This window comes from Sciurus vulgaris, assembly GCF_902686455.1.
Source record: "Sciurus vulgaris genome assembly, chromosome: 14".
Lineage (NCBI taxonomy): Eukaryota > Metazoa > Chordata > Mammalia > Rodentia > Sciuridae > Sciurus > Sciurus vulgaris.
In genome coordinates, this window is record NC_136475.1 from 51,081,668 (window position 1) to 51,108,861 (window position 27,194).

At 38.5% G+C, this 27,194-nt stretch overlaps 1 long non-coding RNA gene across 2 annotated transcripts in view; it reads right to left on the reverse strand.

Moving 5' to 3' along the window:
* The window catches only part of LOC306643906, a 41,980-nt gene that overhangs the window by 12,080 nt on the left and 2,706 nt on the right, over window positions 1-27,194 (reverse strand). The window contains exons 2-4 of one of the 2 annotated variants that reach the window (XR_013759108.1): window positions 5,543-5,627; window positions 3,329-3,395; window positions 2,201-2,324 (exon numbers count right to left, since the gene is read on the reverse strand). This is a non-coding gene — a long non-coding RNA (uncharacterized lncRNA). The remainder of the gene's footprint in view (window positions 1-2,200; window positions 2,325-3,328; window positions 3,396-5,542; window positions 5,628-27,194) is intronic. The other variant, XR_013759107.1, reaches the window with a different exon arrangement.

The following is a 27,194-nucleotide window of genomic DNA, read 5'->3' on the forward strand; positions in this document are numbered from 1 at the left end:
ACTTTTATGATCTGGCACAAGTGAGCTACAAGCCTCTGGCCACAGTCTGGGACATTCAAACATTTCAGCTGCCTATGGGATTGCCAACAAAGTGACCCGTGCCCAACTGCCTTGGAGCTAAACATATTCTGAGTCAGCAAACTCAACATTGGTACTGACATTTCAACAATATGTCATAACATGACGGAACTGTCCAAGCTCTACACACAGCAGAAGACAACCAATTTCAGATTTAATATTTTTCTTTAAACATCCCTTTCTACTGCCCATTTCTCTCTGATGTTACTGACACCATCACCCCAAACCAAACCTCTCTAACCACAGTGCTTCCATATCATCTCTCAAGCAGAATGTACATTTATCCCACTTAAAGCTCTTGTTTCTTTCCTGTATTGCCACACACCTTTCACACTGAAGCTCATCAAGTTATCCCTCATATAATCTATTCTACAATCCACTCTGAGCTCCAAAGGAGAGGTCCACAATTAGATGATTTTTTTTTTTTTTAACAAAGCCTAGGCTTTACCAAGATCATGGGGACACTAAGATGGTTTGTTCATCTTCCTTATCACTTGTTGGCACAGGTGTCCTTACTTCTGCAGTGTCTAAGTCACTAGCGGCCACTAATTAATGATATCCATGAATTTAAGAGCACTGGTAATCCGGAAGAAAATGAATTCAACTTTCCCTAAGAGTAACATCAAGGAGTCATAATACAGCCAATCCTCAAATAGAAGCAGCTATATCTTAAGACAGAGCCCTGAGAAACAAGAAAAGTGGGAAGTATATTGGCCCTCTAAGTGCTAGCACACAAGGTGAATTGAAGTTCTTCCTGCTTGTTATAGGCAGTCCCACAACTCATTCTTTTTCTCCTTTACAAGTCTTCCTAGGTTAAAACCCAGGAGCAATGGTTCCCAGGACCAACAATATTAAGTTCTCTAGGAATTTGTTAGAACTGCAAATTTCTGGGTCTCATTCCAGACTCACTGAGCCAGGAACGCTGGGGCTGGGACCCAACAGTGTGTAGCTTAGGACACCAATTAACATTTCTCTTCCCTCTCCTAAACTAGGCACCATCTACTCTTTGGGGACGCTGAAATCCACAGGTGAGAAATACTACAATGGTTTGTATTCAGAGCACATAGCACTGGTACAAAATTTTTATTATCCCCTTAGGGGTTTTCATATACAAAAGAATAAGCTGTAGTCTATAATACCAAACCCACTCACACCACAGCTTTTGGAGATTAAAAAAAAAAAGTGTAGATTAGGCTAAGTCTATTTATAAATTCTTTTAAAAATTAAGTGATCATTATTTGATTTCCACTTGGATCTCAGGTGAAAAACATGACCCTTGACCTTGATTGTACCACATCTACCAGCATGATATAAGTAAGTTAAATTGCATGAATTTTAGAAACTCATTTATTCTTCCAAATACTACCTGAGTATTTAAGAATCTGATCAGTAAAGATTGTTTTACTTAACACCATTTCCTTCCCTCTACCGTTCCCTACCTTGCTTCTAATCAGCCTCATCTTTCAGCCAGTGAATGGTCGCATACCCAGAGCACACCTACAACATTTACAGACCTTTTGGGCACTAACTTAGTGAGGAAATGCTAGTTGGGAAAAGAAAAGAAAAATGGAACTCAGAGAGAATGGGGGTGTGGGGAGATCAATTTAGGAAAGTGAAGAAGGACAAGGCATTGGATTCAAAGAAAGTAATAAGCCTCCCACACGACTCTTTAAGTTCAGCTTTGGATAGCCAAAGCTCAGTGTGGGAAACTAGCATCATGGGTAAACTGAGCTGAAGATGAGTCCAACTGCTTTCAATCCATTCCCAAGCAACTTTCTCCCTCGTCCAAAGAAGCATGAGCTGGTTGAGATTGCTGTGACTAAATAGGTTTCCTTCCCTTTATTTCTTATATTCTAGGTCACTTCTATCTTGTTTCTAAAATATTTCTGAGAATTGCTTTGGTCATTTTGAGACAGGAAAGTGACTCCACTAGGTTCTGTCCAAATTTAAAGAAAAAGGGTCAATCTGAAAAGTAGAGTTTGGATTGATCTGAAGAACTATCATACATAATTATGACATTTTGGTCTGGGTGACAACTTATAATTATTTTCTCTGACACACACAAAAAAATGGCTTATATACTTGTAGTGAAGATTTTTTTCAAATGGTCAATCATACCCACCTCTTGTTCCATCCCCAACCAGTCTAAATGTTGAGAGGAGGTTCCGTTACTTTTCACCAACCAAAACGTTCATTTTTGGCCTCCAATTCTGTAGTACTAGACAGATGATCCCAAATAAATGTGTCTGATAAAAAAGAAAAAAAAAAAGGAAACCACTAAAAGAGTACCTAGCAGATACAGTCAAACATGTCTTCATTTCCTCTTTTACTTAACAAGAAAACATGTTACAAAAACAAAAGCTATTATTCCATTGGATGACCGTAGCAAGTGGCATGTTCATGGAGGGATGCATTTATATAACATATGGTTAGAGGTTAATCAATATTTAATTTCTATTTCACAACAACCAAATGTTCATATAGGTTATCTGATTGTTCTTTGGCATTTTATTGGTTAAATGAAATTGAATTATTCTGCAAACATTTATTAAATGCTTACAACAGTGCCTATTACATAGTAGCTATTTGCAACTCATGGTTGATGAAATTTCTCAAGAACTTGTTGTCTGCAGTCATGGTACTACGTTTCCTGGGTAAAATCATAAATAAGCAGGGATGGGAATTTTTTCTTCTCAGAGCCCTGACTCTGACTTGAAATTATTTGCATATCAAGAGTCTCCAGACTCTTCCTTCCTCTCCCCCTCACCATTCTCACCACTGCTAATGAGACAAGAAATCTAAAACTTGAGCGATGTGCCTATAAATCCATTTTTAAAGATCTACTCGACGGTGTGTCCTCCCCTGGGCCCACTGCAGGAAAATATGCACCATTTGAAACCTGAACCATCTGCTGCCATAGAAAAATATATGAATCAAATGCAGCTGGCCCACAGCAAATTCCAGGGCTTACTGGCCCATCCTCTGTTGTAACTCCAAACACCATTGTCATGATGGTTTACTTAACAGGGTAGAGTCACCAAAAGCAATTGCCCAAATAGCTCTTGTAGCAAGAAGGAGCTTTGAGACTAAAGCAATCCTCCCAGAGATGACCTGCTGTGGACCTTCCCTGATAGTCTCCCACACCTTTTCTTCAATAGAAATCCCTGTGTTCTTTGTGCTCCCCCTGCACTTAGAAAACTCTGTGAGACCTTTAATCACATTCTACTAAAATTATCTGTTGCATGTTTACCTGACCTTCTTGAGAGCAGGCACTCTGGCTTCTTCATCTTTGAAACTTCAGCAACTCATATAATGCACTGGCACATAAACAGGGTAAATAAATGGTTATCAGGTGGATCTTCTTTGTTCTGAATGAGTCAATAAACAAATATCACCTAACCAGCATCAGCAAACTGTATAATTATTGGAAGTGTATACCAACTGAATACCTTCTGTATATCCACTGAAAAATGCTTAAAGATATTGGCCCAAGTTGATCATTGAATGCAAAACCTAGAAAATATTTTGTCCCGTTATTGTGTCAAAGTAAAACCATACAATTTTGGAACAGGTAAACCTTGAAGGTCTTGTACGGATCTCCCTTTCACAGATGAGTAATTTAAAGTCCCAAGAAGTTAAGTCAAGGTCAAACAGCCAATGAATGGCAGGGAAAGGGTAGGATCCTAGTCTCCTTGCTCTTTACCTAGCTAGTGCTTGGTTTACGAGTCACCAATCCAGAGTCAGTCTGTTGCGATTCCTTAAGAGCCTTATGAAGGAACTTGGAGAAACTGGAATTCGAGCTGGATTCAGACAAAGGAAAACAACCTCTACCAGATGATCTATTTCTTTTTCCTCCCCAGAGGCAAGAACACTGGTCAAAAAGCTATCCTAGCACAAGGAGTAAGAAAGCCTGGTGTGGATGGTGGAAATACGCATAATATGCAGCTAAATGAATATAAGGAGACTCTTTAGGACCATTTGGAATTTATAACCTAGGGTCAATATGGGCCACCCCTGGGTCAGATCTTCTGGAGTAAGTGAGAAACAGAATAGAACATTTAGAGGTAACATGGCTTAAAAGTATGTCTCAGATGAACCTGGAATGTGAGTAGCCCATGACTTTAGAAAAAAATAGGGACAAAAGCAATACTTCCTGAGGCTTTCACTAGGAAAGTGCTTCACCCATTAACTCACATGAAATGCAAAGCAAGGCACTGACTATGGCGTCTACAAAGACAAAGGAGACAGAATCCCTACTCTCAGTTGCTCCGTATTTTTGATGTCTCCAAGAACTCTTTAGAGAGCCCAGTATACACACCCCCAACAAACGGTGTTTGAGAAACACAAGTAGCTCTGTCACTCAGGATATGGCACTCAGTGCAGCATAGTATCACCATGAACCCCAACTTTCAGACTCATGATGAACATCATTTAGGCATCTGCATATCTGTCCTGTTCTCAAAACCAAAGGCAACTAAGGTCTAAATGTTGTGAAGCTTTGTGGATTGTGCCTCTACAAAGGCCCAGATGGACACAGCTTCAGAGCAGAGAATACGAGCAGTGAAAGATTTCAGCAAGAGAGAGGAAGATTAATTCCCATAGCAAACATCCCCCTTTCAGATAGAAAGGCTGTCACAGATTCTTTCTTAACTACTCAGATCCCAGTGTGTGATTTGGGAAGTGCTCATAAATTAGTACTATATGCACAGCAGCTACAGGTAGAGGTCGAAGAAAATTTCACATTAAGCAATTCATATTATTATTAAATTTGCCTTTGTGTACTTCTAGACATGATATGTATAGGAAATAACAAAGTTTTTTTATTATTAAACTTCTTACATTATTAAAACTGCAACCAGATGAAATTTCAGTGTTGGAATTGTGAACAGTTTAATATTTATGAACTTAGTCAAATTTTAAAATGAAATTTAAATGTCAGCCTTATTTAGAAATTGTCATATTTTTCAATTATAATTTGTATTTTATCTCTTACTCTTTATAATTCTTGGTTTCTTTACAAGAAATGTGACTTTTAATATGTATGTGATAAATAGTATGAACTTTGATTTTTATGTTTATTCTATTTTTGACAATATGAAATTATACAGTTTTCACACAGATATATTTTATTCTTTATCCTGTACCTCATGTCTACAAACAGCATTCAAATTATGCATACTTTTGAGTAGACAACATAATTAATGGTTTTGCTAAAATAAAGAGAAAAATGTATCCTATAGAATAAATTACATGATAATCGATGAATGATGCATACCTTTTACTACGTGTGCAAACATCATTGGCCCATCAACTGAATACCAAGACAAGCACCACAATAATCACATTTAGTCATGTTTAATATTTTGCTTTCTATTATATAAGAACCGAGGCTTCACCCACATTATTTTTGTTGTGTCATTATGAAAGTATATCTGTCAAAGTAGAAAGTGAGAACACATTTTACCTCACAGTTGCTGAGCTGGATTTAGAGTCTTCAGGAGTGTAGACATATGGTTTGTGGGCCTCTGTTTGTCCTCTCATCCCAGGTGCTGAAATGTTATAGGCGACCAGTGAGTCAACTCGTTAACAAAAAATGATTGCAACCCCAAAGCACAAGGCAACAAGGAAAGTCAGAAAGGAAGTCTCTTCTCTTTTATAGAAAGCAGGATCCTTTTTTTTTTTTTTTTTTTCTCTCTTACACTCTCAGTCTCAGGCAAAATCACATAGGCACCTAGGCTGTGGTGACCTGGAGTGTTATTGTCCTTGCAGTCTGTATGGGGAAGCACTGATTCACTCAGCCTTGTCCTATGTGCCTGAAGGATTGATCTGTTGGAATGGATGCAGTTTGCATTTGTATTTAAATACAAAGAATGGAGGAAAAGGAGGCAGGCAGAGCTTTTCAGATTTAGAGGTCCTGCCAGTGGCTTCCAAGTTCTGATATGGGGACTTGAATGTGATCAGTCCAGCAAGTTCCCTGCCCACCTGTGACCGTATGGCCACAGTGGATCTGGTTCATTCTGGCATGTTTTTAAAGGTCAAAGCAAAGATATGGCAAAACGTGATTATTCTGGTTTTGGTTTTCATTTCAGAAAGAGAAATGAATTCATCTTTCATATTTTAATGTGTTTTTTAAATTTACCTTTTGTGACTATTTCGGTATATCTTTTTACTTCTCCAATTGATCTTTCAAAACACCCTCACTCTTAGAATTCATGCTATTTCTCACAAATAAATATTATGAAAGTCTGATAAAGTTCCTCTCCTTGGTGATTTTTATATAGATACTTTGAAGTTGATTAGAAGTTTCTCTCCATCAGGGTAACCTACAAAAGTTTTCACATCTTATCACCTTTCCCATTATAGAACAGCATCTTCTATTATCAAACACCCATTGATTTTAAGAAAATTTAGACAAACAACGAGATGAAGAAAGTGACAGCATGAGTAATATGAGCAATAGTGCAGGTGACACTCCCGCATTGGTTCCAATTCTGTCCACTCAAAGAGCACATACCTGAGTGGACGCCAGTAGGGAAGTATAACTCCCTGCATCCTGTGAACTAAATATGATTCTGGTATTTAAGAACATAAACTTTTCCAAACATTAGTCCTAAATGCAGGCTAGCCACATCCAAAACTCAACAGAAAAGGCAGTGTTCTCTCCCAAAGCTAGAAGAAAACTACCTGTCCCAGGTGTTTTGAAGGCAGCATGTTGGTCTCCAAAATATTTCCCTCCTTAGCAATTTCCCAAAGGTAATTTTGACTAGTTATGTTTTCAATTCATCAACCAACCTTAGAAGTAAATCATTATATATGCTGTGAATTTTAGATTTGTGTTCAGACCCATTTCAAAATAAAAAATGAAAAGAACTGGGGATGTGGTTCCGTGGATGTACACCCCTGGGTTCAATCCCTGGTACCAAAAAAAACCAAGTTTCCCATTATTGAAAAATGCTTCTCTCTTGTGGCCTCCATAATCCATGTAAAGAAGTCACCAGATGGTTACTACCATATCAATACAATGTAAGACAGAACTAAGTACTGCATTTTCCAAGTGTGGTGCCCAACTCACCTTCAGAATTACTCAGGAGATGTATTTAAAAGAAATTCATGGGCCTCACCATACTTCTGATTTAGTATTTCTGGGAGTGAGCCCCAAAGCCCACATTCCCTCATGCTTCCGGGGTGGTTCTTGTGCACTCCAAAGTTCAACACTTGTGGATGGTTCTTAATGTGCCTGTGCATTAGAGTCACTTAGAGAGATTACGTGACACAATACCTTGCCAGCCCCAGACTGATAGACCTGAAACCCTGGGAATGGGCGAGGCCATCATGTATTCGTGATAATCCTAATGGGCATGAGGGTTGAGAGCCAGTTTAGACCCTTCTTTCTCCCATGTTAGCCCACCTGCAATCTGCAGTATCAGCTCCATTCAGCAAACAGCAGACACTAGGGAAGAAAGGAAGAGGAAGGAAAACAGAATAACACACAAATGTCAGTGTCCGTGGGAAAGCAAATCTCTGGGCAAACCACCTCGCAGCATGGGCTTTCAAAAGCAGTCAGCATCAAAGTAACCAGCTCTCTCCAGGCCACTCAGAGTGTGAGTATGATGGAGGTCCCATAAAGAGACTCTTCGCTACCTTAGATATGTTACCTATTAATAATTTAAGTTGAATTCAAGTCACTGTTCCCTGGACTGACCCATCGTATACTTCCTTGGAATTAGAAGAGGATAAATTAATCTCCAGTTTAAAAGAACAAAGTGTTTATTCAATTAAATAAATACCTATTTCGCAAAAGCTACTTATATAAAACTCTAGCTATCATTTGTTATAAACCTCCTAATATCTGCATTCTATAAGCAGAAAAAGTACTATTGTCCCTATATTGGAGATAGTAAAACTGGATGGAAAGGGTAAGTGGCCCTGTCAGAGTCACACTCTAGAAACCAGAACATTACTCTGGTCTTCTGACTAAATCTAATGTTTGCTACCCCCACTGACTTAACTCAAATTCATTAATATTACCCTTCCCTTAAAACAGAAAAAAATTAAGATTAAATGGAAAAAACTCACCTACCTGCATCTCTATTATATTTATTAATGTCTTGTTTTATATTTTATAATCACAGCAAAACTGTCTTATTGTTCTACTTAAAGAGGTATGTGGTATGTATTTGATTTATGTTTATATTTCCATAATACCCCTATTTAGCCCTGGAAAATGGTAGATAGACAATAAATGTTTCTTGGGTAATTAAATAAAATTAAAATAAAAATAATATATATTTCAATTTCCAAATCGTAAAACCTTTAACCCAGTTTGCTAATCACAAACTGACATGTTCTGTTCTAGAAGAACACTTTGTGCTCATCTTATAGTGGCATTAACTATAATTAATCACTACTGGCGTTTTAAACACAGATGAGAATTATATATCAGGAATCAATGATGGCTTAAGACATCAATATTTTAATTCCAAATGAAAATATTCTTTCTTTTAAAGTGGAGGGGCAGGTAGATGACAAACTTCAGAAAGAAAAATCTTTGAAAACATCTGTAACAGGAAAAGAACACAACCTCTAGTCTACAAAAAACAAACAAACAGCAGAAGCCAGTTGTTATACCCCCCTACCAGAATGGATAGAATGAAAAAGAACCAAGCGTTGACAAGGATGTGGAGAATGGAAACTCTTACACATGCTGATAGTAGAAATCGATGCGACCACTTTGCAAAGAATTTACCACAGTTGATCCAGCAAAACCGTGTACATACATTCACCAAAAAAAAACAAGTACAAAACTGCTCTTAGTAGTGCTAGTTGTAACAGCCAAAAACTAGAAACAACCCAAGTGTTCAACAGTAGAATGGATAAACCCAGTACCCTCATAGAAAGGAATCCCAACACACAATGAGAAGGACCAACTCACAGCAATACCCAAGAAACATGCATGAGTTTTCCAAATGTAACTTGGAGTGAAAGAAACCAGAAACAAAAAAGCACATACCATATTAGTCCATGGGTACAAAAGTCAAACCCAGGCAACACTAATTGATGTTATTAGAAATCAGGAAGATTTCCCGCCCCCTTGGGAAATGCCACAATTGCATGCTGGAAGATAGATTTGGTAATAATTCATTTCTGGATTTGCATCATGGGTAAGGAGAGCCCTCACTTTATGAAAATTGGTTGAGCACTTTATCTACATTAAACAAAGAAAAAGTTTACTTAAAAAAAAAAAAGAGTGATACTCTTGGCACCACTTAACTTGTGGTGCACTAATTCCAACAAGCTTCTAATAATAGGTGGGGGGGGGGCAGGGGGCATTTCTCCACATGTGGGATTCAACAGCAATGTTGCACATCCACTCAGAATCCACGTGCATGTGGGATATTTCATTGATTTGGCATTTCATGAATTTACATCTCACATTCATCTGGGTGTCTACCTTTTACCACCTAGCATCTCTTGATACAATACATACTCAGGCTTCTCTTTACTCACATCCATCCACCAAACCCTCCTCAGGGTGTGGACCTTATCTATCTCTTTGATTTTGTGTTCTTTTCACCCAGCTCAGGGTAAACCTATAATAAGTACTTAGTACCTGTGTTAAGAGTCCAAGACCTTCCCGGGCTTTCACAACATCTCTATCTTCAGAGACACTCGGTCCTTTGTTCCTGTTCAGCCAAGAAAAAGTCTCATGTTAGAAGGAGGCACTTCAACAACACTGACACTTTTGACTCCTAAACCTCCATTAGCCTCTATCGCACTGTCCTCTTGAAGAATTGCTGCCTCTGATTCAGAAATGGTTCTTTCAGCTTTTTCCAAATGGTGAAGTATTTTCAGAAAGGACAAATAAGAGTTCTTCCAAGAACATGAAAGAATATTCCTCATCCTGTGGGTCTGGAAGCCACCTTCTATCAATTCCGTTTCTTACCTGACTGCCACACAAACTTCACCTCCCCACCTCCCAGGTCATCATTTGGTCCACTGCCTCTCCTTCTCAGGCTAACTTTAAAAGAAATGCTTCTAACACCATCCTTTTTCAGAGACCATTTTTACACTTGAAGACAGAGGAAACAGTCTCTTCAACAAGTTTGAAACTCCTTCTAGAAACTGCTCAGCAGCAACAAATACTGCTTTTCAAATATACTTGTTTAACAAAAATCAAACTCCTCGGCTCCATCTGGTGGTGCCCTGCATCTAGTAAACTCTCAAATAGCATATAAGTCCCTCCCAGGAACTGTATGTACTCTGTCCCCAGGCAACTATGGGGTGTAGACACCAAATCTCTGTCAATGATGAAGCAAGGTCCCATCCTTAGTACTTAGGGTAGACACCTGCATAAGGCCAATGTGATACCTGCCTTTTTGGGTGTCATTAATCTCAGGGAGTGTCTTAATTCCAAGTAGATCATGAGATCACATACATAGAATTTAAAACAGAATTTACATTTACATAAAAATAAATGCTTCCTCTAAGTTAAGATCTGAGGGACAGTCTATAAATTTAAGATGAATATTTTCCCTTTTGGTTTCAATGTCTTCTCACTATATAAAGAATCAGGGGGCTCTAATTCAATATATTACCCAGGCAAATGTTTCTACCTCCGTCTCTTCTCGAACGTTTCCAAACAACAGCAATGATACACAAAAGGGTAGGCCATGAGTAGGGCAAAGACTGAGAACATGCTCTTGAAGATGGATGGCATATGAGATGACGTTGACAGGGCAGAGATCAAGAATTACTGAGTTCCAAGAAGGCACAAGAGAAGCAGCAGAGAGAGTGGGAGCCGATGTCCAAGTGGGACTTGGAAGGGGTAGACACTAATGCAGCTGACCTTCGGGTGGTGCATAATGAAAAAAGTTCATGTTTCTGATGTCAATAAGAAAAAATAAAGGAAACTAGAAATTCTGCATTAAAAAAATCATGACAAAATCATGGTGCTTGATTGTAAGAAATTCATGGAGTCTAAGAAAAGAGATTCTTGATTATAAACTTTAAATATTCTTGACATAGACTTGATTTAAGAGCACAGATTACATCTCCTCTACCTTCACTCTGGTTCTAAAGTGAATACCATTAAGCAATATCATGATATTATCAATAATATTGATTTTTTTGTTTCTCAGAATTAATATACAGACAAAGAACAGAAGATTTAATGAAAGTGCCCAGTCAGAATGTAAATGCTTTAAACTTTGGCAATATAAAAATAGTAATAGAAGCTGGGAATGGTGGGGCACACCTATAATCCCAGCAACTCTGGAGGCTGAGATAGGAGGATGGCAAGATTGATGCCAGCCCACATTAATGTTTACAGCAGCACAATTCATAATAGCTAAGCTATGGAACCAACCTACATGCCCTTCAACAGATGGATAAAATGTGGTATATATACACAATGAAATATTACTCAGCCATAAATAAGAATGCAATTGTGGCATTTGCCAGTACATGGATGAAACTGGAGACACTCATGCTAAGTGAAATAAGCCAATCCCAAAAAAACAAAGGCTGGATGTTTTCTCTGATATGTGGATGCTAACACATAATAAGGGGAGGGGGAGGGAAGAATAGAGGTTATTTGGATTAGACAAAGGGGAATTAAGGGAAGAGGAGAGATGAGAATAGGAAAGACAGTAGAATGAATCAGATGTAACTCCTTCATTCATATATGAATACACCACAGAGAAACTCCACATCATGTACAAACACAGAATGGATCCTAATTATAATAAGTTATACTTTGTGTATATATAATATGTCAAAATACATTCTACTGTCACGTATAACTAAAATTAACAAATAAAAAAAAGAAAAAAGATTTAGGCCAGCCTCAGCAACTTATTGACACCCTTATCTACTTAGCAAGATCTTGTCTCAAAATAAAAAATTAAAAGGACTTGGGATATACCTCAGTAGTAAAAGTTCCACTGCGTTCAATCCCTAGGGGGGGAAAAAAAAACCCACAAGAAAAATAAAAAGCAAAAATTGTAGTAGAACTGAACAGTAGGAGGAGTTAGAGGTGGAAGAAAAGACGCAAGAGAGCACAGGAGTGCTCAACTCCACATCTTACACCATGAGTACTTGCATGACATGCCTGAAACTGAAGGAATAAGAAATCAAAAGCAAACAAATTTTATAAGTATAACTAATAAGAGAAAAAGGAAGAGGTTACCTGGAGCTTGCTGTAAAAGAACTTGCTGTAAATTTTTATTTCCATGAGCAATTACTTCTAAAATTTTCATTAGCATACTAACATTACAACATCCCAGATTTATAATCTTTCCAATTTTCCAATCCTCAGCCAAGGAGACTGACTCCACAGGATCACCAGAACTTGGCATCAGATTAAATTTCCATGGTCTTCAACTACAGAATGAGTGATCACCTCATTGGAACTTTCTACATCTGACATGTTTCACCTTCTGGGCTGTAGAAGCAGATCCTTCCAAGCTGCCATATATCCAAATACTGTTTGGTTTATCTGAACAGCATTACTTGTTTTCTTGTGTGTCATCTTCTCATACAACCAAGCATCACAAATATCTCAGAAACCCTCTTTAATCAGGTGTACCAGAAAAATCCAGGAATTCCTTACTTTTGAACTACTTGAAAAGAAAAAGCTAGCAGGACTGAAATCTGGATGATGAGACTTTCTAACTTTCAGCTCTGGGGAAGTGTATTGATGATATTTCCAGTGTACCCAGTCTAAGAAACTTCTAGATCCTAATGTCAGGGAAGGAAACAGGTATTAAATCTTAGAACTAATCCCTCCTCCCGCTTTAAATGTCAAAGCCAAATGCTGGAAATCCAGGAAATAAAATGTTTAATATGCTTCAGGAGAGGAGAGGTTGCCATTTTTTTTCTGCTACTTTCCATCTTCATCTTGCCTCAAAGCACACCTGGTTTTACTGGACCTTATTTGGTTTGATACTGCTCCAGGATCATTTCACTTCACTTGATTTAATATGTGTTTGCATCATTTCATCTTACTTAGTTAAGCACATGATAAAATACTTAGAAAACAATAAAATGGAAACTAATGGAAATTATCAAAAACTGTTTAAGGAAAATTATGTTTGCCATATGGAAAGAAGAAAAAAGAAAGAAAAAGAAAGAAAGGAAGGAAAGAAGGAAGGAAGGAAGGAAGGAAGGAAGGAAGGAAGGAAGGAAGGAAGGAAGAAAGTAAGGAAGGAAAAAAGGAAGGAAGAAAGAGGAGAGGAGAGGAGAGGACGGGAATGTAGATTTTAAAGTACTACAAAGTTCTTCTATAGTTGGTAAGGTCACACAGCTTCAAATATTAGAGTCCAGTCCAAGATTGTTGTTTTCTTAACTAAATAATTATTATGCGTAAGGGAGATGATAATCCTCAAACCTATAAATCTACTACAAACTTAATGAATATGGCCTGATCTGAAAATGATGATGGTATAAAATTTTTTCTATGTATTGGCAAATTTCTACTGAGGTTTATTCTAAGCCTTGTGGGGGTACTTAAGTTCAGGGAAATAAAAAATGTGAATTTTTTTCTATTCACATAAATCACAGAGAGGTTGAGACAAAAATCATTAAGTTTGATTATACAAGTCATTGAGAATATTAAACATGAGAGAGTTTTACTTCTGAATAATCAGGATTATGTTAAGGCTAACCTATTTTGATTTCAAGATTTTGAAATCAGCAAAAAGTATCTTTTACCCAAAATGCATCAGTCTTTTGCCCAATTGTCTTCTTTATTATGGGACTAAATGTGAAATATAAAATGTGTGAATTATTATGAGCTGCAGTTAAAAAAAAAAAAAAAAATTTAAACACTGACCTAAATCTATACTAGTCATTTCCATAATATAGCTCCACTATTTTTACCTTTAACCTTCAAATTTATGTGGCTTGTTAAAATAGGTTTCCATGAATAGGTTTAATTTTACCCAGCAATACCAATTGCTTGGAGCATAGTGTTAAGAAGAATTCTAATGTTGTACCCCAGTTCAGTGAAAGGATGGCAGAGAGTGATTATTACCCCTAGCAGGTGTTCAAATTTAGCCCATTTTAAACTCTGGATAATTTTACAGTTAATAAAATAAAACACAGTCTTATAAGTTGAAATTCCATCTTATAAAATTTGCATGAACACTTGAGAAATTACCCAAATTATCAGTGTTACCCAAGCTGTCACAGAAAGAAGATGGATGTTCCAATATAAACATCAACTTGTCATTCAGAGTCTTGAAGGTAAAAGTCAGAGGAATCAGATGACTTGGTAATCTAAGTCCTCTAGCTTAGCACCACCCTTCTCTAAATGCAATTGATTCCTCTAATGACCACTGCTACTTTCCATAGACTAGAAATATTTCCTATTTAAAAATAATTTCTTTTTATGTAATTGAGTAGACAGTCCAGTAACATACATATGTGAAATGTGTATAAGTTTAACATGATCAAGTAGATATCATAAATCAATAGGAAAGGGAAGGATGATTCTGGGACAACTCATGAATTATTTAATTTTATTAAAAAAAAGTTTCAGTTCTATCCTTGTCTCATACATATACCAAAGTAAATTCTAGGTGGATTTAATTTAAATGTGAAAGTTTAGGTCATTTTTTTCAAATCTAAAAAAAAAGAGGCGAACCTTTATCTGATTGCTAATTAAGAAAAGGATACTTGGAGTTTCAAGATGGCGGCCTAGAGGGTGGCTGCATTTCATGTTGCTCCAGGACTCAGGATTCAAAAGAGGAGATATTGAGAGACATGGGACCAACTCAAAGCAGCCGGGTGAGTCTCTCCCGTTGGGGAGGTGTCCTGGATGGGACGGTAGTCCCGGAACGCAGGGAACTTTGTGAAGTAGAGCTGCCAGTGAGATGCCCCCCCCCACCCTACCCCCCCCCCCACTGGAGCAGTGAACTCGGACAACTGGGAGCGTCATAAAGGAGGCCGCTCAGCACAACGCTGGGACCCGGAGCAACCACTGGGGCTCCGGAGGCTGCCCAGGGGAGGAGCGGCGAGCAGAGCTGTATGGTCTCAGAACACCGGGGCCTACCCTGAGGAGGAGGAGGAGGAGCGTGGACACTTGGATTCGGAGTAACTGTACCAGAGCTATGGGCAGTTGCCACAGGAGAAGCTGCGCGGCGAGCTGTTTGGAATCAGACCACTTCTGAACACCGGGGCCTGCCCGGAGGAGGAGGAGGAGGAGCAGGAGGAGCACGGCGGGTCACTTGGACTCTCAGTGACTGCATTAGAGCTTCAAGCGGCTGCTCAGAGGAGGAGGCGATTGGTGAGTTGTTTGGACTTAAAGCGACCGCTCCTGAACACAGGGGGGCTGCCTGGAGGAGAAGCGCGGTGGGTCACTTGGTCTCGAGTGGCCGCACCAGAACTCCAGGCGGTTGCCCAGAGGACGTGGGCAGCTGGACATGTGGATTCAGAGCCACTCAGAGTGACCGCTCCTGAACACCTGGGGGGTTACCTCGAAGAGGAGGAGGAATAGGGAGGGTCATTTTGACTTGGAGTGATTGATTGCCCCGGGCTATGGGTGGTTGGTGGGAGGAGGAGGCACGCAGTGAGTTTCTTGGACTCCTAGTGACTGCATTGGAATACTGGGAGGCTGTCTGGAGGAAGAGGCGTGTGGCGGGTCTCTGGGACTCAGAGCAATTGTACGGGGCTCCAGGTGGCTGCTCAGAGGAGGGGCCGCATAGCCAGGCGATTAGGTGGAGAGCAGGGTCCCAGGATCTAGGAGGCTTCTTGGTGGAAGAGCCCCACAGACACATGCTTAGTGGCGGAGCGAAGGTTCCAGGACTGCGGGCAGATTCTCTGAGGAGGGGCAGCCTAAGGAGATTCATCTGCGAAGGGTGAGGCTCCCAGGCCCAGGAGGTAGGGCCGGGCCCCTGGGAACTTTGCAGAGGAAGGCAGCCCAGCCTAGGTGGTAGCTGTAAATTGAGGGAAACCTCTAGGAGGGAACTGACCAGCGAGACCTCCCCACCGGGTGAGTCTTTCCTGCCAGGTGAGGTTTCCCCACAAGGACGGTAAAACCAGAGACACAGGCCCAAACAGGCCTTGCCTCAGCCCGCAGCCTAGTTCCCCTTTGGATGACCATTGGTCAACAAGCGGAGGCACCTCTGCCCACTAGCAGGGAATATACCCCACCTGAAGGCCACCACTCCTAGAGAGGCAGCTTCCTTGTGGAGCACCGCATTATCAACTTCCTCCAAGACGTCAGCCTACTGAAGGCTAAGAGGGGATATATATAGAAATCTTCAGGGACATTGTAAGTCAATAGAGGAAATCTGCAATATCTCAGCGGTCCACTGATACCTGAACAATATGAAAAAACAAGGAAAGAAAATGCTGCAAACAAATCTAGATGTTACATCAATAAAACCCAATGACAGCATGGTAGAAGAAATGACAGAAAAGGAGTTCAGAATGTACATAATTAAAATGATCAGGGAAGCTAATGATGAGATGAAAGAGCAAATGCACGCACTGAATGATGAGATGAAAGAGCAAATGCAGGCATTGAATGATCGCACCAATTGACAGTTAAAAGAGCAAATACAGGAAGCAAAAGATCATTTCAATAAAGAGTTAGAGATATTGAAAAAAAAAACAAACAGAAATCCTTGACATGAAGGAAACAATAAACCAAATTAAGAACTCCATAGAAAGCATATCCAATAGGATAGAACACCTGGAAGACAGAACCTCAGACATTGAAGACAAAATATTTAACCTTGAAAACAAAGTTGAACAAACAGAGAAGATGGTAAGAAATCATGAACAGAATCTACAAGAACTATGGGATATCATGAAAAGGCCAAATTTAAGAATTATTGGGATTGAGGAAGGCTTAGAGAAACAAACCAAAGGAATGAACAATCTATTCAATGAAATAATATCAGAAGATTTCCCAAATCTGAAGAATGAAATGGAAAATCAAGTTCAAGAGGCTTATAGGACTCCAAATACACAAAATTACAACAGACCCACGCCAAGGCACATTATAATGAAAATGCCTAACATACAAAATAAAGACAGAATTTTAAAGGCTGTGAGAGAAAAGAACCAAATTACATTCAGGGGGAAACCAAACGGATATCAGCAGATTTTTCAATCCAGACCCTCAAAGCTAGAAGGGCCTGGAACAACATTTTTCAAGCCCTGAAAGAAAATGGATGCCAACCAAGAATCTTATACCCAGCAAAACTTACCTTCAAATTTGACAATGAAATAAAATCCTTCCATGATAAACAAAAGCTAAAAGAATTTACAAAAAGAAAGCCAGCATTACAGAACATTCTCAGCAAAATATTCCATGAGGAAGAGATGAAAAACAAAGAAGCAAATCAACAAAGGGAGGAATTATCCTAAAGAATTGTCAAATAAAGGAGGAACCAAGTTGTGTCAAACAAATAAATAAATAAAATTTAAAAAATGAACCAAATGACCGGGAAACCAAATCATATCTCAATAATAACCCTGAATGTTAATGGCCTGAATTCATCAATCAAAAGACATAGACTGGCAGACTGGATTAAAAAGAAAGATCCAACAATATGTTGCCTACAAGAGACTCACCTCATAGAAAGAGATACCCATAGACTAAAGGTGAAAGGATGGGGAAAAACATACCATGCACATGGACTCAGCAAAAAAGCTGGAGTATCCATCCTCATTTCCGATAATGTGGAATTCAAGCCAAAGTTAGTCAGAAGGGATAAAGAAGGTCATTTCATACTGCTTAAGGGAAGCATAAATCAGCAAGATATAACAATCATGAACATCTATGCCCCAAACAGTGGCTCATCCATGTATGTCAAACAAATCCTTCTCAATTTCAGAAACCAAATAGACCATAACACAATAATACTAGGTGATTTTAACACGCCTCTCTCACCACTGGACAGATCTTCCAGACAAAAATTGAACAAAGAAACCATAGATCTCAATAACACAATCAATAATTTAGACTTAACGGGCATTTATGGAATATACCATCCAACCAAGAGCGAATACACTTTCTTCTCAGCAGCACATGGATCCTTCTCTAAAATAGACCATATATTATGTCACAAAGCTAATGTTAGCAAATACTAGAAGATAGAGACAATACCATGTATTCTATCAGATCATAATGGATTGAAGTTAGAAATAAATGAAAGAGTAAAACACAGAAACTATTCCAACATCTGGAGATTAAACAATATGCTATTATATGATGAATGGATAACAGAAGATATTAGGAAGGAAATTAAAAAATTCTTAGAGGTAAATGAGAACAAAGAAACATCATATCAAAATCTCTAGGACACTATGAAAGCAGTACTTAGAGGGAAATTTATTTCATGGAGCGCATTTAATAAAAGAAGTAAAACTCAACAAATAAACAACCTCACACTACAACTCAAAGCCCTAGAAAAAGAAGAACAGACCGGCACCAAAAGTAGTAGAAGACAGGAAATAGTTAAACTCAGAGCTGAAATCAATGAAATTGAAACAAAAGAAACAATACAAAAAATTGACAAAATAAATAGTTGGTTCTTCGAAAAAATAAACAAAATTGATAAACCTTTAGCCACACTAACAAAGAGAAGACGAGAGAAAACCCAAATCACTGAAATTCGAAATGAACAAGGAAATATCACAACAGACACGATTGAAATACAAAACATAATTAGAAGCTATTTTGAAAATCTATACTCCAACAAAATAGAAAATTTCGAAGACATCAACAGGTTTCTAGAGACATATGAATTGCCTAAACTGAACGAGGAGGACATAAACAATTTAAATAGACCAATTTAAAGTACTGAAATAGAAGAAGTCATCAAAAGCCTACCAACAAAGAAAAGTCCGGGACCAGATGGGTTCTCAGCCGAGTTCTACAAAACCTTGAAAGAAGAGCTCATTCCAATACTTCTCAAAGTATTCCATAAAATAGAAGAGGAGGGAACCCTCCCAAACTCATTCTATGAAGCCAGTATCACACTGATACCTAAACCAGACAGAGACTCATCAAGGAAAGAAAATTTCAGACCAATATCCTTAATGAACATTGACGCAAAAATTCTCAACAAAATTTTAGCAAATCGCATACAAAAACATATTAAAAAGATAGTGCACCATGATCAAGTGGGTTTTATCCCAGGGATGCAAGGTTGGTTCAACATCAGGAAATCAATAAACGTAATTCACCATATCAATAGACTTAAAGTCAAGAATCACATGATTATTTCAATAGATGCAGAAAAAGCATTTGATAAAATACAGCACCCCTTCATGCTCTAAACACTAGAAAAATTAGGGATAGTGGGAACATTCCTTAATATTGTAAAGGCCATCTATGCTAAGCCCATGGCTAATATCATTCTAAATGGTGAAAAACTGAAAGCATTCCCCCTAAAAACTGGAACAAGGCAAGGATGCCCTCTTTCACCACTTCTATTCAACATTGTTCTTGAGACTCTAGCCAGAGCAATTAGACAAACCAAAGAAATTAAAGGGATACGAATTGGAAAAGAGGAACTCAAACTATCCCTGTTCGCTGATGACATGATTATATATTTAGAGGAACCTGGAAATTCCACCAGAAAACTCTTACAACTCATAAGTGAATTCAGTAAAGTAGCAGGTTACAAGATCAATGCTCATAAATCCAATGCATTTTTATACATAAGTAATGAATCTTCAGAAAGAGAAATTAGGAAAACGACCCCATTCAAAATAGCCTCGAAAAAAATAAAATACTTGGGAATCAATCTCACAAAAGAGGTGAAAGACCTCTACAATGAGATCTATACAACACTAAAGAAAGAAATTAAAGAACACCTTAGAAGATGGAAAGATCTTCCATGTTCTTGGATAGGAAGAATTAATATTGTCAAAATGGCCATACTACCTAAAGTGCTATACAAATTCAATGCAATTCCAATTAAAATCCCAATGACGTACCTTACAGAAATAGAGCAAGCAATTATGAAATTCATCTGGAAGAATAAGAAACCCAGAATAGCTAAAGCAATCCTTAGCAGGAAGAGTGAAACAGGGGGTATTGCAATACCAGATCTTCAACTCTACTACAAAGCAATAGTAACAAAAACGGCATGGTATTGGTACCAAAATAGAAAGGTAGATCAATGGTACAGAATAGAGGACACAGACACAAACCCAAATAAATACAATTTTCTCATACTAGACAAAGGGGCCAAAAATATGCAATGGAGAAATGATAGCCTCTTCAACAAATGGTGCTGGGAGAATTGGAAATCCATATGCAACAGAATGAAACTAAACCCATATCTCTCACCATGCACAAAACTAAACTCAAAATGGATTAAGGACCTCAGAATCAGACCAGAGACCCTGCAGATTATAGAAGAAAAAGTAAGTCCAGATCTTCAACATGTTGGCTTAGGACCAGACTTCCTTAACAGGACTCCCATAGCACAAGAAATAAAAGCAAGAATCAATAACTGGGATAGATTCAAACTAAAAAGCTTTCTCTCAGCAAAGGAAACTATCAGCAATGCGAAGAAAGAGCCTACAGAGTGGGAGAATATCTTTGCCAATCGTACTTCAGATACAGCACTAATCTCCAGAATCTATAAAGAACTCAAAAAACTCTACTCCAAGAATTCAAATAATCCAGTCGACAAATGGGCTAAGGAAATGAATAGACACTTCACAGAAGATCTACAAGCAATCAACAAACATATGGAAAAATGTTCAACATCTCTAGTAATAAGAGAAATGCAAATCAAAACCACCCTAAGATTCCATCTCACCCCAATTAGAATGGCGATTATCAAGAATACGAGCAACAACAGGTGTTGGCGAGGATGTGGGGAGAAAGGTACACTCATACATTGCTGGTGGGGCTGCAAATTAGTGCAGCCACTCTGGAAAGCAGTGTGGAGATTCCTTAGAAAACTTGGAATGGAACCACCATTTGACCCAGCTATCCCACTCCTTGGCCTATACCCAAAGGACTTAAAATCAGCATACTACAGAGATACAGCCACATCAATGTTCATAGCTGCTCAATTCACAATAGCCAGACTGTGGAACCAACCTAGATGCCCTTCAATTGATGAGTGGATAAAGAAACGGTGGTATATATATACAATGGAATATTACTCAGCCATAAAGAATGATAAAATTATGGCATTTGCAGGCAAATGGATGAAATTGGGGAATATAATGCTAAGTGAGATAAGCCAATCTCAAAAAGCCAAAGGACGAATGATATCACTCATAAGTGGATGATGACACATAATGGGGGGAGGGAAGGGTTATTGTTAGGGTTAGAGTTAGGGTTAGGGAGGGGGGCAAGAATGGAGGAAGGAAGCACTGTATAGAGGGAAAAGAGGGGTGGGAGGGGTGGGGGGAAGGGAAAAAATAACAGAATGAATCAAACAACATTACCCTATGTAAATTTATGATTACACATATGGTATGCCTTTACGCCATGTACAAACAGAGAAACAACATGTATCCCATTTGTTTACAATAAAATAAAAAAAAAGAAAAGGATACTTAAGTTTAAATGCAATGGAGATAATGGCAAGGATATGGCTATCAAAAGTTTCAAAGCTTATGAATATTTAAAAAAAAACATCTAAGCAGAGATTGGGATAGGGTAGGGAAAAAAAGGTTTAAAAAAAAGTACAGGAAGAACAGCTGGACCTCACAGTAATAGGAAAATGCTTGGGTGGCTACTCTCTTTATCAGCATCCTTCCCTGGACACATGATCCCTTTTCTCTGCCCTTACTTCCTCTGTTATCTCTTCCAAAGGAAACTACCTATTCCTCCTCTAAACTTTGATTTGCATGTGTTTTTCACTGGCCTTAGTGCCAAATCTGGCTTCAAACCCAGCACCATCTCAGTTTTTTAGTTCCTTAGTCCAAGCTTCTGTGAAGAAGACCTAATAGACCTAACTTGGGTCACATATCTATATATGGGTCAGTGGGGAGGAGGGTGTCCCATGACATATGGACACTACTACTGCATATCCAACAGAATATCATGGAGTTAACATGCAGCTTTGTAACAGGAAATTAAACAAGAAAAGCCCTTTGCAGAATGTTAGGGTCAAACTTTTCTCCAATATATAAAGAAGGGGAAAGTGTAGATTTACTAGCCATGCCAGACAACAGTGAGCTTTTGTTATTCTAAATGGTTACACTCATTTGGACTTTCCAAAGTTTCCACCACCAATATGCATAACTCAGATAATCAGGGGGTGGGGGAAGTAAAACATCAAAAGAAAAAAAAAAAGTTAAAAGCATGGGAAACTGATTTGCCAGTATGCAATTTAGGTTGAATTGTCAGGTCACTTTTTGGGATATGTCCTGACTTTCAATAGCCCAACTCCCCTCCACAATGATTGCTATACTCCAATCTCAGTAAATGTTGGACACAAATACACATCGAGAGTGACTGTCTGCCAGACACAATGTTAGGTGCTAGATTATCCCAGTGATTCAAAATGAAATATGACTTGATTGTAAGTTAAGATTGGCTTTCTTATGAAGTAATAAACTGTTTCCAAGTTGTTCCAAAGACTCTGACACAAGGGTGGCACAATGAAACAGAAGCGAAGCTCCTAAAGTGACCAATCATGACTTCGATGTGGAGGTTCTGGTCTGTTTGCTTTTAAAGACAAGATTCATCTGTCTTTGGTTCTGTTTCCTAGAAATAAAGCCTCTTAGATGCCCCCTGTGGGTCTTGTGGAGATGGGCAGGGGAGGGGATTACAGTGAGGCATCCTTGAAATTATTTGGGACTTTATGTGGCAGACTCACCTTTCACACGCTATTTATTTGTGGAAAATTGTAAGACTGCAAGTTGAATCATAGGGGTTTGATGAGATCAGAGATACAAAAGAAAGTATTTTCAGATGTTATTAAGTAAAAATCCTAAAGATATGTGCAAATAACGCATGAAAACAAATATATTTTGGTCGTTTTATTCTGTTTTGGTTTTGTGAAACTTTTTTCCCCCTTCAGAGTCCAGAAGAGATATTACATGATAAGTAATCTTGATTTATGATGAGGTCCTAGAAAAACAAAGATATTTAATTCTAATCCTCTTAGAGTGAAAATGGTACTAAATACTTGTCTATATCTATCCATATCTTAAGTTTCTAATCTATTGTGCATGATATTCTATAGCCAGGCTAGCTCAGCATCTATCAATAAGCAATTGTGAAGCACTGGTTTTTGTTTGGCCTTGCTCTAAATGACTCTGCATCCAGATCTTCATCCTCCACAAAACTTTGCTCTTTTGTGTTCAATTACAAGAAATATTTTTCCCCCAAAGCTCCAACAGTTTCTGGTAGAAACTGTTCTGCCCTGCTTTCATAGCCTTCACGTGTAGCAGACCCTGGAGAGCAAGACATCCAGTTTAAAATAGTTCAATCCAAGTAGCTGCAGAATTCACACAGCCCTGGCTTTTGTCAGCTCTTAAATAAAATATTAGATGTGTGTCTATTGTTTGCAAGCTGTCCTTGGTCTCTTGTTTAGCTGACTGGGGTTAAAGGGTATGTAGATTAGTAAGTCAGCTGTTTGGCAGTTGTCACAGCCAGTTACTTGGTAACCCTTAGAACAGCATTCTCAGGAGGTAGAGTCTTGTTGCTAAGCAATAAATTCAGGTAAAATAACCTTTCCCTGGTTCCGACTGGTTCGGTTTCAGAACACAGGGATAGGTGGGATGTCCTCTCCCATGGCCCACCCATACCGCTTTTGTTTTTCCACCCAGGCCACAGAATGACTGCTGATAACTTGAACAGACTTGTTTGTTGGGATTTATCTAGTGCTGATGCAGGCCGGGGACCAGCAAATGGCTGGGACGCATTATTTCCCAGGATGTGCTTTCTGAATTCCACTGACATAAAGTACCTTCTGGATCTCCTTTTTGGAATTGGCCAATATAGCAGTCAGATCAACTCAAAGAAGACCATAAACAATGACTGGGATTTAAAGGAAAAGAAGATAAAAGTGTGCCTAATGATATTTTCCCTACATTAACTATCAATTTTATTATTGTTGTTACACTTTGAAATACTTATATGCCCTCAATATTTGCATAAAAGCTTTTTTAACTAAATGACTGAATAAGAGGGATTTGGGCAGGAAACCTCTCTTCAATGCCTTCAGAACAGGTTTGGGCCGTCTTCCTCCTCTGCAGGGCTGACTGCAAACCAGATCATCAAATAGTTCACAGATGCATTTCTACCTCAAAAATGTTAAGGACATCAGGAAATGATATTGCAGGTGATAATCTGAGATAAATCTCAGTCTCCATTTTTACTGTTTTGCCTGGCAGTGTTTGAGAAGAAAAGAAGTAAGAAAGTGGGGCTGTGTTTCTTTTAAAACCCTGCCAGTCCAATTGGGCAGTCTCAACCTTTGAAGTGGAAAAGTCACCACTATTCCTCAGAGGTACTGTTTGGATTCTGCCTGAGATTCCTGCATGTGGGGCCTCCCACTGTGGCATCTTCCATGGGGGAGCCTCAGATGCACTCCACAGATAATTTAACATCTTCTTTCCAAAAAGTTATATTCATGTTCAAAAGGGTTCATAGAACAAGTCCTTTCAAAGACAATCTCCACTAGAAAATGTTAAAAAGAAAAAATTCATAGGGAACCAAAGTATATTCATAGAGTACAAAAATTATGAGATGCAGTGTGCTTTAAGACCAGTACAGAAGCTGTTTTCTTGCTAACACTCACTGGAATTACAAGGTCTCTGCTAGACTACCATTGCTCCTCCACCCTGGGTGATAATTAGGGGCAATAAGAATCTGAAACAGTTTCACCACTGAGCAGGTGGAGATCCTTGGACAAGAAACTTAATCTCTCTCAGCCTCAATTTCCCCATCTTTAAAATGGACATTAAAATAAGGTCTTTTAAAAAGCAAAGTTTTGGGAATTACCTGAAAGAATCCACATAACCACCTGCATGCATAATAATGATTAAGTTTTGTTAGTTACCTCTCCTTCGAGACCCTCATTGTATTAAACTTTAACAAATGTCTGTTGAGGGAACACCGTAGGCAAGACTTAAAGTCTTGTTTGAGGTAAGGAAGATAAAAGATTAAAGCAAAGACAACTTTGGGTATTCATTACTTAATGTAATTATGATTTTTCTAGAAAAATAAGCCTACAGAGAGGATAGAGGAACAACACAGCAAAACCCACACCACATGAGTGACACATACCTCTGCCTGGGCTCCTACACCTGTGTATTTGCCCGGAGAGCACGTTGTGGTTGCAGAAGTATGAGACATTTAGCATTGTAACTTGCCCTCACCCCAGCAAATTACTGGCACAGAGTAAATGGTCAGGAAACAGGGAATTGAGTTGTTGAATTAGAGAAGGATGAGGCAGATAAAAGAAAAAGGTCAGGTTCAGAGGGTTTGCTATAGCTTTTGTTGTTCACTTTTTTGTTTCCTTTTAAATCTAAATTCTTCAATCTTTTGTGAACTCACCATCTAGGTAAGTAGAGAAATAATTTTACCATCACCGGTACATGGATATGAGATTATTGAGTAAAGAAGCAACCAGGTTGGAGCCCAAAACTACAGTGAACAAACTGCACAACAAAATATTAATTTGGACAAAATTCCATGCCGGTTTCCTAGGGTTTTTTCCCTCATCTTAATTCACAGAGTGTTCCTTGAAATGCCAATTAAGACAAACCAGCACTTTTATGTAAAAAGAGAAGGTCTGAGTCCTTTAATAAAAAGAATATATGATAGGAAGAGAGGCAAGCAGGATGCTGTGCCTTGGGGGGTATGGATGCCAAGTGCCGCCCGGGCTCCACAGGGAACAGGTCCTTGCAGCTCACCACAGTCTTCCATTGGGCGGATTTTATCACACACCCAGATTGAAGACCAAGGGCCACAAGGTAAACTGAGCAATTGAGAGGACAAAAGGAAGCCCCAGCACAACTTTAGTGAGGCAACTGAGGAGAAATACTAGTCTGACTTCTGAGGTTAGGGACAGTTCAACTTAATGGACTCTGTTTATATACAGAGTAAATGTTTTGGATAAAAAGGAAAATTTTAAAGCCATAAAATAAATTAAATAATCACCATACTTCTTTGTTACAACTATGCCACTTAAATTGTTAGTTGATGGTGCCAAGTAGAACCCCCAGGAAAACATCCTGTCTCCTGAATAGCATGTTTTGTACCCAAACTTCACCCTGGTAGACTAATAATGAATTGTAACTAAAGTTCATAAAACTAAAAGTGGACTTTAACTGTGTTTCCATAGCCTGTGTCTGCACTATACTCTTCTTCTATTTCTTTGTATTTGGGGATGACCCTCTGGATAGCAATAGCTCATAAAAAAATCATTTTGATATTTTAGGAATAAAGCCCCTTTGGCTAGAGTCCAAGAGCCACTATCACTTTAAAATGAATTGCTCTTTGTGACAGATAATACATTAAGACTCCTGTGCATTTTCACTTATGTTCGGAAGAGGACTCTATCTCCAATTCTCAAATGCCGGAAACCTAAACTGAGACATGTTCACTTTTTCAACATTTCCTGTCTCTGAGTATTATGAGACCCAATATTTTGACAGTGTTCTATATTTATACTCCACACACACAAAAAGGCACAATTGCACATTTTGTCACCATACAAAATAAGCCTAAGTAAATCTCTCTGTTTTTCCTCTCCTATATGTGTCATTTGGAAAGGGGGCATGAATATTGCCTCCTTATTCCATGTTTTGAGCAAGTTCTGTTTTAACCAAACTTTTTTTCTTTTTTCTTTTTTTTCCTGGAGTTAGTAATGATCCATTAGATGTCTCCTTACCCTGCACAATTAGAGAGCATCTCCCTCTCTGTATATGCTTCCTACTTCCTGACCCCAGAGCTCTTCACAACTGGAAACAATTCTTTTTTTACATCAAGACAGGATATATTAGAAACACACAAATAGACAGTTAAAGGTCTCCCCAAATAAGCTCTTTTTTTAGAGCACACTTATCATTAGCATGGTACAGAGCTGATTGATCATTATTATTATTTTTTTAATCTAGACAAAACTCTGGTGAGGATTTTTGTTTGTTTGGTTGGTTGGTTTGGTTTGGTTTGGGTT